Consider the following 16,181-nt stretch of genomic DNA (forward strand, 5'->3'; position numbering starts at 1 on the left):
TAAAAAGAATATTATATTTGTACTCTTGACACCAAGTTCAAAATTCTACTCTGCCACATATAGATACATAGACACAGTGGCTTACCCACCTGCCTAAGTCTCAGCTTCCTCCTCTGTGAAATAAGAATCCACTGACTTCAGCACATTGTTGTGAAGATTGAATGAAACAGTACGTTCATTGCTGACTCAAAATAAAATCTACAAATACACTAATTCAATTAATCATTAAATCAATTTGATTACTTTTAACATTAAATGATTAATCATTACAATAGTTAATATTTATTATTTATTTACTATGTACCAGATGGTAGGTTAAACATTTTATGTTAATTATCTCATGTTTTCTCACAACAAGTCCATAAAAACAGTTCTACTTAATCTCTTTTTCTCATTTTAGGAAAAGAAAATTTAGAGAGGTAAGGTAACCAGTCTATAGTTACACAAGAGCTAAGTGTCCAAACGAGGGTATGACAGGTTTTTCTCATACCAATTCCTATATGCTTCCAAATTATTGGTTTTTAAATTATTTCTTAATAGCAGAATACTTTCTCTAAATGACATATTTTGTAAAGACTAAACACATATCACAAATAAAGACTGACCTACTTGGATTCAATCAGGGATGGAGAACTCTACTCTCACTGTGGCCTTAGACACACTTCAGAGGAACTCTGGAACTCAAAAAACACAGTGCTCCACAAAACACATTATTGCTATGATGATCACATCTTTTTCACATTTATGATTTTGACAGTTTGAAACCCACTGGAAAGACCTATGACAAGTAATAATTTATCATGTTTCTAAGGCATTAATTTGAATTTTGCATGGTAAAACTGTCGGGAGCAAGTGACTTAGTTGGTAAGTGAGCTTTTTTACAGTGTAAGAATATGCACAGGTTATGCGTGGTTCATGATGCACATGTGATTTGGGAGAAAGCCAGGAGCCTGGATAAATATTTCCTAGTTCATGAATTGGAGGCCTTTGAAACAATTTAGGGCATACTATTAGCAAAATGTCTAGTTCCTACAATACCTGGTTACGGCAAATTAGTAGAATATGTCTTTCTTTAAAAAATTTTATTGATACATAATATTTGTACATATTTATGGTATACATGTGATATTTTGATAAATATGTACAATGTGTAATTAATCAGGGTATTCAGGATAACTATCATTTCAAATACATATTATTTGTGTTGAGAACTTTTCAAATCTTCTCTTCTAGCTATTTTAAAATACATAATATGGAGAGGGGAGATCCAAGATGGCCAATTAGACACAACTCCAGCACACAACACCCACCAAGAGAGACACAGAAATCCAGAGATCTCCTAGTTCCAACCGAGCTACCAGGTACATTTTAACCGGTCTGGTCCCATGGTGAGCAAAGCCCACTCAGGGCAGACCGAGGCAGGGAGGGTGCTGCTTCACCCAGAAAGTGCATCTAACCAGCAAGTCGGAGGCTCCTCCTCTGGCACTCTGGTCCAGATACAGTGCTTCTCCCAAAGCCTCAGCAATACACAGAACAGGGGATCTTTGCCAGTCAAGCACCAGGAATTAAAAGTGCAGAGTTGAGTAAGAGCCTGCAGACTAAGCTATCACCCCCTCCCCCTACCCGGAGAGAGCTGGAGCTATAAGTGGGAGCAGCTGGGCGGGCCCCTACCCCATGACCAGAGAGAGAGGAAGCTGAAAGGGGGAGATGGCCAGGTGTGGCTGGGTGGGTCCCTACCCTCCCCCACAAACCGCAGAGGGCTGAAGCTCTGACTCTACTGGGTTGCGCAGCCAGTGCCACAGTCTGAGATGAATCCTGAATGATCCAGCCCAGTGGAGGAAGGGCACAACCCACAACTAGAGGGGTAGGACTGGGCTACATGTTTTAACAAAAAACACAGGAAGCCTACGTAGCAACGGGATGGTGTTCTTGACAACCCAGCAGTGCCTACAGGTCAGCAGAAGAAGCGGGCCTAATCTCCCAGTATAAACAAAAAGGACACAGGAAGCTTCCCTAGCAACCTGAAGGAGTCCCTAAAAACCCAGTATCGCCCCCACAGGCAGACAAGCGACCTCATCAAGCAGCTCCCTGACACGACAGCCAGGTAAATCCACAAAGATGGGAAATAAACAGCACAAAAATGATGAAACCATCAAAGACCAGAACACCCCTTCTCCTTCAAGGGATCACCACTCCACAACAACACAGAATCATAACTCAACCAAGGAGTGCAACGAATTGACAGAAACAGGCTTCAGAAAGTGGACAATAACAAACATTTCTGAGCTAAAGGAACACGTTCTAACTCAATGCAAAGAAACCAAAAACCTTGAAAAAAAAAAGTCAGACGAAATGCTAACTAGAATAAACAGCTTAGAGAAGAATATAAACAACTTGATGGAGTTGAAAAACACAGCACGAGAACTACGTGAAGCAAAAAGATTTAATAGCCAAATCAATCAAGCAGAAGAAAGGATATCAGAGATTGAAGATCAACTCAATGAAATAAAAAGAGAAGGCAATACAAGAGAAAAAAAAGTGAAAAGAAATGAAAAAAGCCACCAAGAAACATGGGATTATGTGAAAAGACCTAATCTATGATTGATCAGTGTACCTGAATATGATGGGGAGAATGAATCCAAGCTGGAAAACATGCTCCAGGATATTATCCAGGAGAACTTCCCAAGCCTAGCAAGGCAGTCCAAATTTCAAATTCAAGAAATACAGAGAACTCCACCACGATATTCCTCAAGAAGAGCAACCCCAAGGCACATAATCGTCAGATTCACCAGGGTTGAAATGAAGAAAAAAATTCTAAGGGCAGCCAGAGAGAAAGGTCAGGTCACCCACAGAGGGAAGCCAATCAGACTCAGAGCAGATCTCTCGGCAGAAACCCTACAAGCCAGAAGAGAGTGGGGGCCAATATTCAACATCCTTAAAGAAAAGAACTTTCAACCCAGATTCTCATATCCAGCCAAACTAAGCTTTGTAAGTGAAGGAGAACTAAAATCCTTTACAGACAAGCAATTATTGAGAGATTTTGTCACCATGAGACCTGCCCTACAAGAGCTCCTGAAAGAAACACTAAGCATGGAAAGGAACAAGTACCAGTCACTGCAAAAGCAAACCAGTTGGCAAAGACCAAAAATGCAATGAAGAAAATGAGTCAACTAATGGGAAAGAAAACCAGCCAGTAACAAAATGGCAGGATCAAATTCACACATAACAATATTAACACTGAATGTAAATGGCCTAAACTCCCCAATCAAAAGACACAGACTGCCAAACTGGATAAAAAGTCAAAACCCATCAGTGTGCCGTATTCAGGAAACCCATCTCACACACAAAGACAAACACAGACTCCAAATAAAGGGATGGAAGAAGATTTACCAAGCAAATGGAGAACAAAAAAAAGCAGAGGTTGCAATCCTAGTCTCTGATAAAATGGACTTCAAACCAACAAAGATCAAAAGAGACAAAGAAGGACACTACATAATGGAAAAAGGATCAATTCAACAGGAATAACTAACTCTCCTAAATATATATGCACCCAATACAGGAGCACCCAGAAACATAAAGCAAGTTCTTAATGATATAAAACGAGATTTATAATCCCACACAATTATAGTGAGAGACTTCAATACTCCACTGTCAATATTAGACAGATCAATGAGACAGAAAATTAACAAGGACACCCATGACTTGAATGCAGAGCTGGACCAAGCAGGCCTAATAGACATGTACAGAACGCTCTACCCCAAATCCACAGAATATGCATTTTTCTCAGCACCGCATTGCACTTACTCTAAAATTGACCAATCATTGGAAACAAATCACTCCTCAGCAAATGCAAAAGAACAGAAAGCATAACAAACAGTCCATCAGACCACAGCACAATCAGACAAGAACTCAGGATCAAGAAACACACGCAAACCCGCACAACCACTTGGAAACTGAACAACTTGCTTCAGAGTGTCGACTGGATAAACAATGAAATGAAGGCAGAAATAAAGATGTTCTTCAAAACCAACCAGAATGAACACACAACTTACCAGAATCTCTGGGACACATTTAAAGCAGTGTCAAGAGGAAAATTTATAGCAATAAATGCCCACCAGAGAAGAGAGGAAAGATCTAAAATCGACACCCTGTCATCAAAATCAAAAGAACTAGAGGAGCAGTATCAAAAAAACTCAAAAGCTAGCAGAAGACAAGAGATAACTAAGATCAGAGCAGAACTGAAGGAGATAGAGTCACAAAAAACCCTTCAAAAAAATCAATAAATCCAGAAACTGGTTTTTTGAAAAGATCTACAAAATAGACAGACTGCTAGCCAGATTAATAAAAAGAAAAGGATGAAGAATCAAACAGATGCAATTCAAAACGATAAAGGGGACATCACCACTGATCCCACAGAAATACAAACTACCATCAGTATGTGAGCTGTACTCACATAAACCAGTAAACCAGGAAGAAATGGATAAATTCCTAGACATTTGTATTCTACCAAGACTAGACGAGGAGGAAGTTGAAACTCTGAATAGACCAGTAACAAGGGCTGAAGTAGGGGCAGCAATCAATAGCCTACCAGCCAAAAAAAGTCCAGGTCCAGATGGGTTCACAGCCAAATTTTATCAGACTTACAAAGAGGAGCTGGTTCCATTCCTTCTGAAACTGTATCGAACAATACAAAAGGAGGGAATCCTCCCTAACTCATTTTATGAGACCAACATCATCCTTATACCAAAACCAGGCAGAGACTCAACTGAAAAAGAAAGCTTCAGGCCAATATCCATGATGAACATCAGGGCACAAATCTTCAATAAAATACTGGCAAACAGATTGCAACAGCACATCTAGAAGCTTATCTATCACAACCAAGTAGGCTTCATCCCGGGGAATACAAGGCTGGTTCAACATACGCAAATCCATAAATGTAATCCATCACATAAATGGAACCAAAGACAAAAGCCACATGATTATCTCAATAGATGCAGAGAAGGCCTTCGATAAAATTCAACAGCCTTCATGCTAAAAACTCTCAATATACTAGGTATTGATGGAACATATCATAAAATGATAAAAGCTATATATGACAAACCTACAGCCAATATCATACTGAACAGGCAAAAGCTGGAAGAATTCCCTTTGAAATCAGGCACTAGACAAGGATGCCCTCTCTCATCACTGCCATTCAACATAGTATTGGAAGTTCTAGCCAGAGCAATCAGGCAAGAAAAAGAAATAAAGAGTATTCGATTAGGAAAGGAGGAAGTCAAACTGTCTCTATTTGCAGATGACATGATTGTATATCTAGAAGACCCCATCATCTCAGCCCAAAATCTTCTCAAACTGATAAGCAACTTCAGCAAAGTCTCAGGATACAAAATCAATGTGCAGAAATCACAAGCATTCCTATATACCAATAACAGACAAACAGAGAGCCAAATCAAGAGCGAACTCCCATTCACAATTGCTACAAAGAGAATAAAATACCTAGGAATATAACTAACAAAGGATGTAAAGGACCTCTTTAAGAACTACAAACCACTGCTCAAGGAAATAAGAAAGGACACCAACCGATGGAGAAACATTCCATGCTCATGGTTAGGAATAATCAAGATCATGAAAATGGCGATACTGCCCAAAGTAATCTAGATTCAGCACTATCCCCATCAAGCTACCAATGACTTTCTTCACAGAACCGGAAAAAACCACTTTAAACTTCATATGGAATCACAAAAGACCCCACCTAGCCAAGACAATTCTAAGCAAAAAGAACAAAGCTGGAGGCATCAGACTGCCAGACTTCAAACTATACTACAAGGCTACAATAATCAAAACAGCATGGTACTGGTAAGAAAACAGAGCTACAGACCAATGGAACAGAACAGAGACCCCAGAAGAAACACCACACATCTACAACCATCTGATCTTTGACAAACCCGGCAAAAACAAGCAATGGATGGGGAAAGGACTCAATGTTTAATAAACAGTGTTGGGAAAACTGGCTAGTAATGTGCAGAAAGCAAAAACTGGACCCCTACCTGTCACCTTACACTAAAATTAACTCCAGATGGATCAAAGATTTAAACATAAAACCTAACACCACAAAAACACTAGAGAAAACGTAGGCAAAACCATCCAGGACATAGGCATAGGCAAGGACTTCATGACTAAAACACCAAAAGCAATGGCAATAAAAGCCAAGATGGACAAATGGGATCTAATTAAACTGCAGCGCTTCTGTAGAGCAAAAGAAACCATCATTAGAGTGAATCGGCAACCAACAGAATGGGAAAAAATTTTTGCAATCTACCCATCTGACAAAGGGCTAATATCCAGAATCTACAAAGAACTAAAACAGATATACAAGAAAAAAACAACCCCATTCAAAAGTGGGTGAAGGATTATGAACAGACACTTTTCAAAAGAAGATGTATATGAGGCCAACAAACATATGAAAAAATGCTCATCATCGCTGGTCATTAGAGAAATGCAAATCAAAACCACACTGAGATATCATCTCATGCCAGTTAGAATGGTGATCATTAAAAATCTGGAGACAACAGATGCTGGAGAGGATGTGGAGAAATAGGAACACTCTTACAGTTGGTGGGAGTGTAAACTAGTTCAACCATTGTGGAAGACGGTGTGGTGATTCTCAAGGACCTAGAAATAGAAATTCCATTTTACCCAGTAATCCCATTACTGGGTATATACCCAAAGAATATAAATCATTCTACTATAAAGACACATGCACACGTATGTTCATTGCAGCCCTGTGTACAATAGCAAAGACCTGGAACCAACCCAAATGCCGATCAATGATAGACTGGACAAAGAAAATGTGGTACATATACACCATGGAATACTAGGCAGCCCTAAAAAACGATGAGATCATGTCCTTTGTAGGGACTTGGATGAATCCAGAAACCATCATTCTCAGCAAACTGACACAAGAACAGAAAGCCAAACACTGCTTGTTCTCACTCATAGGTGGGTGTTGAACAATGAGAACATGGACTCAGGGAGAGGAGGATCAGACACTGGGGGAAGTTGGAGGGGGTAGGGGAGAGACAGCGGGGGATGGGGGAGGCAAAGGTGGGGAGGGATAACATGGGGAGAAATGCCAGATATAATATGCACCTAAAGTAAAATAAATAAATTTTAAAAATACATAATATATTGTTGTTAATTGTAGTCACCCTACTGTGCTATCAAACAGAATAAATTATTCCTTCTATATAACCATATGATTTTATGCATTCACCAACCTGTCTTCATGTCTCCAGTCCCCACATCATTCCCAGCCTCTAGGAACTATAATTCTACTCTCTACCTCTATAAGATAAACATTTTTAGCTCCCACAAATGAATGAGAACTTGAGATATTTGTCTTCCTGTGTCTGGCTTATTTCACTTAACATAATGACCTTCAGTTCCATCCACGTTGCTGCAAATACAGGATTTCATTCTTTTCATGGCTGAATAGTATTCTATTGCATGTACATACCAAAATTTCTTTATCCATTCATCCACTGACTGACATTTAGGTTGACCCCATATCTTGGCTATTGTGAATAGTGCTGCAATAAACTTGGAGGTGCAAGTATACCTTTGATATATTGATCTCCTTTCCTTTGGATAAATACCCAGCAGTAAGATTGCTGGATCATATGGTAGTTCTATTTTGGTTTCTTGAGAAATTTCTATACTGTTTCCCATAATGGTGGTACAAATTTACATTCCCATCGACAGTGTAGGAAAGTTCATTTTACTCCACATCCTTGCCATCATTTGTTATTTTTTATTTTTTTTGTAATAGCCATTCTAACTGAGGTAAAATAGCATCTCATTGTGGTTTTGATTTGCATTTCTCTAATGATTAGTGATGTTAAGTGCTTTCTCATATACCTGTTGGCCATGTGTACGTCTTGTTTTAAGAAATGTCTATTCAGATCCTTTGTCCACTTTTGAATGGGATTATTATTATTATTATCATTATTGTTTTACTTTTGAGTTGTTTAAGATCCCTGTACCTTCTGGATATCAGTGCCTTGTTAAATGAATAGTTTTCAAATATTATCTCCCATTTTACAGGTTGTCTCTTTACTCTGTTGCTTGTTTCCCTTGCTGTGGAGCTTTTTAGTTTACTACAATAAACTACATTGAAACTACAAAACATCCAAGACGTTATCATATCATTTTGGAATTTACAATAGTAAAGACGTGTAAATTTTGAGTTAAGTCACAGTTGAATTCTAGGACTCAGAAAACAAAAACTTCAAAAAACAGAAAAATGTAATTTCATGACTTAAGTATTTATGTGAAAATATTTACAAAAAATGAAAATGTTTTCACTATTCTTTATAAATCATCACTCTAAGTATGAATAATATAATTAAGAATAAAAGAGTAAGATATTAAAAAGGAAACCTATCCAGTGAATACTGACAACTCTTTGATGAACTTAGTTTCAAACAGTATGTTCAAAAATATAGGTTTACATAAATCAGTGGACACCTAGTCCTTTCGACAGCTTGACTCCTTTATGAAGAATTGTTGTTGTCGTTGTTGTTGTTGCTGTTGTTAGTCCTGAGTTTCTTGTAGCCCAACAATAAAATAACTTTAAATTACCTAAAAATCAGCTTGAAAACATTGAAAATCTTCCTGATTTTTCTTTCAGTTTTGAGAGGAGAAGTGAAAAAGCTTGGTTTCTTGAAGAATATTACTTGATTCACTACTAAATATATTTTTATTTGTTGTGGTTTCTAGCTGCTGAGAATTGCTTACTTTCTTTTTTTCTTTATGTTTTTGCTTTCTTTGTAACACCAAAGGCATTCCAGTATTCCCTTTGTTGGATGTAAGTGCTTTGTTTCTTACCACCACATGTCTCTGACATCAAAACTGAGCAATAACATGGTTTTGAGGTTGATTTTCCTCCAAAGCAAAGGCAGCTGCAGAGATGGAAGTATGTTTGCATCAACATGTATTTTAATAAGCTTCTGTTACGTAGCTTAGTTATGTAACTCAGTAGGTTTAAGGTTTGATACTAAACAATAAAAGACATTAAAAGATAGACAACACCTAAAAATCAGTTCTACAGTAGTTGAGCCTTTCATAAATTCACATCTCTGGATTATAATTTAGACCCTACCGTCACCTTACCTCGTATAGAGAATGTTAATGAGAAATGCTCATTGCATTTTTTTCTGCATTTTATAAACGTGCTGTCAATGACATTTTACTTTTTTATCATTCCATGACTCCTTTTGGAGTCCCCACATAAAAAACATCTTAGTACCAGCCAGGCATGGTGGCTCATGCCTGTAATCCCAGCACTTTGGGAGGCCGAGGTAGACAGATTACGAGGTCAAGAGTTCAAGGCCAGCCTGACGAACATGGTGAAACCCTATCACTGCTAAAAATACAAAAATTGGCTGGGCATGGTGACATGTGCTTGTAATCCCAGCTACTCAAGAGACTGAGGAAGGAGAATCGCTTGAACCCAGGAGGCAGAGGTTGCAGTGAGCCAAGACTGTGCCATTGCACTCCAGCCTGGGTGACAGACAAAGACTCCCTCTCAAAAAAAAATTATATATATATATATATATATATATATACACACACACACACACACACACACACACACACACACACACACACATATATATACACACACACATATATACATGTATATATATACACACACACACACACATATATATACACACACATATCTTAGTACCTAGACACATTAAGTGCCTAATGTCTAATAACAGGACAATGCATAAGTAAGTTATGATTCCAGATGACAGACTATTATATGGCTATTAAAGTGATAATTTTGAAGACTATTTAAAAGGTGGAAAATGTGTATAAGACAAGTGCCATTTTTAAAACAATCACATGTATTAAAAAAAAAAAATTCCAAAAAGACCAGAATGAACATTGAAATGTAAATAATATACTAGGAATAGAATTATAGGTGACTTTTCTCCTCTTAAAAAATACATTTTTTTAGTGGTAACAAAAATATAAAAGTATGGTAAATGCCTTCTCTCGTAACATTTGTTATTTATTCCTTATGATTCTCTTTTGGCCTTGAGAACAAGGAAGCTTAAAGCTACATATGATATTCAGTAGCAGTTGTTATGTGAGCATCTATGGCTAGCATTTGTTCTTCTGTTTCAAGACCTTGATTTTACTCCTTATCTTCTTTTTAGAAGGACTAAAAAGGAAGACAAATAAACACATGTAACATCCTATCTTCAAATAGCTTGCAATATGCTTAGAGATACATTTTATATGGTTAGAGATGTTAAGAAATGCATTCTGATTAGATTGAGGCAATGAGCTATTTGAAAGAACACCATAGCATCCCCTTCAGTGCATCCTCTAGGGCATTACATGACATTGACACATATTACTGGAGCTTATTTAGTTAAGGTGGTGTCCCCAGGTTTCTCCACTGTAAAGTCACTACTTTTCCCTTTGTATTATATCTTCAGAGGAAGATACTTTGTGACCCTACAAACGTTCTATTTCCCTCAAACTTCCATCTACTTATTTTTAGTACCCATTAGTAGATCTCGACGATGGCAATTTTTAATTTGATTTTTATACATTCTAATGGTAATTAATATTTATTATTTGGAATTCTTCTATAAGAAAATTATGTTCCTTCTACCCCACTGATATATTTATTTAGTTATTTGTTTATATAAAGATATTGTATTCTTTTGGTTATAACCTAATATTAACATGATTTTGTTGCTCAAATTATTGCAGATTTAGCCAATGGGAACTCTTTGGGCTCTTGTGCCATTTAGATGTAAACCTAACCATTTTTCTTTTTCTTTTTTTGTTTACTTCTTTGCTTTATATCACCTCAAAATACTCCTGTATACTCAAGATACACCTCAAAATACATCTTGTATTTTTCCTATTCTAGCACTGGAATGGACTACTTCTCTAGGAAACTAACTTTGTTTCTTTTATTGAAGATTAGTATTTAGAAACCAGGATCTGAGGAATAAGTGTGCTCGTTGCTACTGGGTGTCATTGCTTCTAGGAACTCTCAGCAGACTAAGCTTCTCAGGGATACTTCCTGGTTGTAGTTATGGGCCCAGCATATTCCTTATTCCTGATCATGCCCCAAGAATCCAGTCCTCCCACCACCATTCTCTTCCCCCAGCTATAAAGGGTTTTTCCAGTATATAATAAACAACTATGTTTGTTGCCCTTCCCCATACAAATTGATGCTTTTGTTTCAGAGGAGAAACTAATGGGAGGGGAAAAGCAGCAGCCGCTTTTCTCTTCACAACTTCACCTTGAAGGGCACTTTCTTAGGACTCTCTCTAACCTCTTCTGTAAGTGCTCAGTAGAGTTTATGGAAATAAAGCCTGAACAGATTGTGGATCCACCCAATTTCTGTGGTTCCTAGGGGCTTCACAACCGCACATTCAGCCTCTGCCAATTCCCTAATCACCCCAGTGGATTTCTCCTTACTGTCTACCTGTGCCTACACCAGGCAAGTCATTGTTCATTGGCCTCTCCCTTCTTATATTTTGGGACAGGTGATTACCCTGTGACCAGTTCTCTGGCAGATTCAAAAAAAGTCATGAATTTGCAAGTTGTCTGGCTTTGTTTTCAATTATAAGAATTGGAGAAATACTCTCTTGCTCTCTACCTCCCTGAGCAGAAATGTGTTTTATTTGTGAAATCAGCCCTGCTATATTTACCCAACTATTTTTGGAATAGTTTCAGTAGAAATGGTACCAGCTCTTCTTTGTATCTCTGGTAGAATTCTGCAGTAAATCTGCCTGGTCCTGGGCTTTTTTTTTCTTTCCCACTGGTAGGCCATTTATTACTGCCTCAATTTCAGAAGTCATTATTAGTCTATTTGGGGATTCAATTTCTTCCTGGATCAGTCTTGGGAGGTGCATGTGTTCAGGAATTTATCCATTTCTTCTAATTTTCTAGTTCATATGCATAGAGGTGTTTAGTATTCTCTGATGGTTGTATATCTGTGGAATCAGTGGTGACATCCCCCTTATCATTTCTGATTGTGCCTATTTGATTTTTCTCTCTGTTTTCTTTAGTAGTCTAGCTAGCAGTCTATCTATTAATTTTTTCAAAATCCTAGCTCCTGGATTTGTAGATTTTTTGAAGGATTTTTTTTATGTCTCTATCTACTTCAGTTCTGCTCCGATCTTGGTTATTTCTTGTCTTCTGCTACGTTTGCATTTTGTTTGCTCTTGCTTCTCCAATTCTTTTAATTGTGATGTCAGGATATCAATTTTAGATATTTCCAGCTTTCTGACATGGGCATTTAGTGCTATAAATTTCCCTCTTAACACTGCTTTAGCTGTGTCCCAGAGATTCTGGTACATTATTGTTTTGTTCTCATTGGTTTCTTGATTTCTGTCTTAGTTTTGTTTTTTACCCAGGAGTCATTTGGGAGCAGGTTGATCAATTTCCATGTAGTTGTACGGTTTTGAGTGAATTTCTAATTATTGAGTTCTAATTTGAATGTACTGTGGTCTGAGAGACTGTTTCTGATTATTTCAGTTCCTTTACATTTGCTGAAGAGTGTTTTACTTCCAATTAACAGTTTTAGAGTAAATGCCACATGGCAATGAGAAGAATGTATATTCTGTTATTTTTGAATGGAGAGTTCTGTAGATACCAGCTTTGCTTTATCCAGAACTGCATTCAGGTCCTGAATATCTTTGTTAATTTTCTGTCTCAATGATCTAATAATAACAGTGGGGTTTTAAAGTTTCTGACTATTATTGTGTGTGAGTCTAAGTATCTTTGCAGGTCTCAAAGAGCCTGCTTTATGAATATGGGTGCTCCTATATTGGGTGCATATATATTTAGGATAGTTAGCTTTTCTTGTTTAATTGAAACCTTTACTGTTACTTTCTGGGTCTCCCTTCAGGGTCAGCAGCTCAACTCTTTCCCTCTGGATATAAGCAAGTCAAGCTGTGTCCTGGCTCCCTTGTCCATCTGCAAAGACGGACAGCTCTGGCTCTCTCCCTCTCTTTCCCTGGGCACAAGCACACCTGTATAGTGTCAGCAGGGTAATTATACCTTTTACAGACAATAGTAGCATAGAGCCAAGTGATAGCCTTCCCATGTTATGGCTACATAGCTGTGTTTACATTACACACAGAATTGTGCACCTGTGCTACAAACTCGCTGAGTCACACAGGATGTTGACCTCAGCCTATCCTGCTTGACTACAGCACAGCCATGTTCCTTACACCTTGATTCTTCCCTTACCTGGAGGTATCACCAATAAAGGCTGTGAAACAGCAAAAATGGCAGCCTGCTCCTTCCTCTGGGAACTCCATCCCAGGGTAAGTACTGGCCTGTTGTCAGCCAGGACACTCCTGCAGGAGGTGCAAGGAGACCCCTGTTGGGAGGTCTGACCCAGTCAGAGGTGAAGGGATCAGAAACCTGCTTAAAGAAGCAGTTTGGCTGCTTTTTGCTAGAGCAGATGTGCAGCACTGGGGTTAACCCTTCCCCATCCAGACCACCTGAGCTCTCCAGAGCCAGCACACTGGAAAGGCCACAGAGACATTGGCTGCCCTTTCCTCTAGTGGCTCTGTTCCAGGAAGAGACCAGAGTTCTGTCTGTATAACCTTGGCTGGAGTTGCTAAAATTCTCATAGGGAGGCCCCTCCCAGTGAGGAGGGATGGATTGGGATCCCCCTTAAAGAAGCAGTCTGACCATGATTTGGCACAGCTATGCTGTGTTGTGGGGGACTCCTCCTTGTCAGAACCATCTGGACTCCCTGGAGCCAGGAGGCTAGAACTTCTGAATTGACCAAACTATAGAAGGGAGGCTGCTGCTCTCCTTTGGGGCTTCATCCCGGGGGAAGATCGGAGTTCTTTCCATATAACCCTGGCTGGAGTTGCTGAAATTCCCACAGGTAGGCCCCTCCCAATGCGAAGAGATGGATTGGGGTCCCACTTTAAAAAGCAGCCTGGCTGTGATCTGGCATAACAGCTGTGCTGCACTGTGGGGGATTCCTCCTAGTCCAGACCACCTGGACTCCCCTGCTGGCTAGAATGGCTGGGTCGACCTAACTGCAGAAATGATGGCTGCCCCTCCCCTGGGAACTTGTCCATCTCAGGCTGTCTCCAGCCTGTTGCGTTGGCTGGCTGGAATTCAAGCCAGTGGTCCTTAATTTGTGAAGTGCTGTGGAAGTAGGTCCCACTGAAATGATGCTGCTTGGCTTCCTGGATATAGCCCCCTTCCTAGGGAAAAATAGATATGTCTCTCTCACCTTGCCAGGATTCCTGGGGCCAGAGTCTATAAAACTCCTGGGTTTCTGTGTAAGCCTGAGTGACTGCTTCACTGAGACTCTGAAGAGATCTGTGTATCAGACCCAAGGCCCTGATGGTGTGGGATCACAAAGGGATCTCCTGATCCATGGGTTGCAAAGATCTGTGGAAGAAACCTGTTTTCCCCGGCGCACAATTACTCACTGTCTCCCTTGGCTGGGGGTGAGGGTTCCTTTGGCTCCCCACCACTCCCAGGTGGGCCATCTCTGCTTTTCTTCATTCTCCATGGGTGCAGCCATCTACCTACTGAGTTCCAGTGTGAGAATCTGGATATTTCAACTGAAGGTGCTGAATTCACTTACTGTTTTCATTCTTCTTCATGAGCGCTGTGGACCGCAGCTGCTTCTCATAAACCACTTTGGCCCCTCCTTCCCTCTGTGGATAACTTTAAAGCTCAGAAAATAACCTTGCCATCTTTCCCTCAAGAAAAACGATATCTCAATTATGGGCCAAGATTCTGGAAAATCTGGCAGGTAGAATAGTCCTTTTGTGGAGGAACCAGGACTAGTTAATTTTCTTGAGCCTTAGATGCTTCAACTAGGTTTTAAAAAAATGAAAGCATTAATCTAATAATGTCTAACCTGTGGGTTAGCGCATGGGACTTAGTTAAGGTGAAACTGTTTTTCAGGAGAAGTATCCTCCTTATTAACGTTTTAGAAAAATTCTTAGGACATTATCTCTAGGTCTGAGACATGGCAACATGCTTTTGGCAGGTAAGAGTAGTCAAAGGCCAGAAAATAGGGAAAGAACTTTTGAAGAACTGGGCTCCTGTGGAAGGTAACATTGAAAGGGAAGACATTCCTACAGAAAGTAGATTTGACAAGCAAGCATGGTCTACTTCAAAATGTGGCAGAGAATAAGCAGGAAGACTATGCATTTACAAGCTTCCATTCTGATGATTTTTGTTGGACTTCCAATAACTCAAGTCCTAAGAGAAGGAAAATGTTTTCTGAAAGTTATATTATCTGAATGACGGCAAAAACTACATTCGTTAGTGATATGTAGAGCAAGGACAGAATCAGTTAAGAATGGAATTGACTGTTTTGATTTGAGCCATAGACATGAATGACTACCCTACACAAATCACTTGATGAGAATGACGAGGATCCCAGTCTGGAAGGAAAACCATGTAGCCAACCACTCATTTATTTGAAGTATGATTTTAATTAACAAACAACATACATTCGGAATCTCTGAAACCAATTTTTAATTTTTCCCTTACCAAAGAATTGGGGGAAACCTCTGATCCCAGAACAACTTAGTGAAAATGTCTTTTTTCCAGTCATTTCTTACCCTTACTGTTGTGATTATTTTTTCAGGCTCACATTATTTCCATAGTTTTATTCCACACCAGCCAGCACTGACAAAGTTTTAAAATTTCCATCACAGCCCACGGAAAATTGTCAAGTCTCTGTCCCTTCACTTGTTTCCAGGACTGAGATATACTGAATGACAATTCTAAGTGCAATTGGTCCCTTCAATAGACTCTGAAAACACGCTTTCAATTACGTGAGAACACAAAAATGACACTTTTTCCGATGTGCCTAGCCCTGCAGTTATCTCTGATCTCAGCATTCTGAATTCTAGTTGGCTATTTTGGAATTGATGATCAGCATTATGTCTACCATGTCATTTGTTTTGGTCAGATGAGTAGCTCACTGATTAGAGTTTCAGCTGAAAATAGATTTCTTGTTGGGAAGAAACCATTATAGAGCTTCAAACACTCCTAAGCCCCCTCCCAAATACAGTAGAATTCAAGAGTTTATAATCTCACAGCCACATTAAGACATGTCTTTTTTTTAAAAGCAATGATATCACTAC

The sequence above is a fragment of the Sapajus apella genome, unplaced genomic scaffold (assembly GCF_009761245.1).
Source record: "Sapajus apella isolate SASKATOON/1434 unplaced genomic scaffold, GSC_monkey_1.0 scaffold44, whole genome shotgun sequence".
NCBI classification, from domain to species: Eukaryota; Metazoa; Chordata; class Mammalia; order Primates; family Cebidae; genus Sapajus; species Sapajus apella.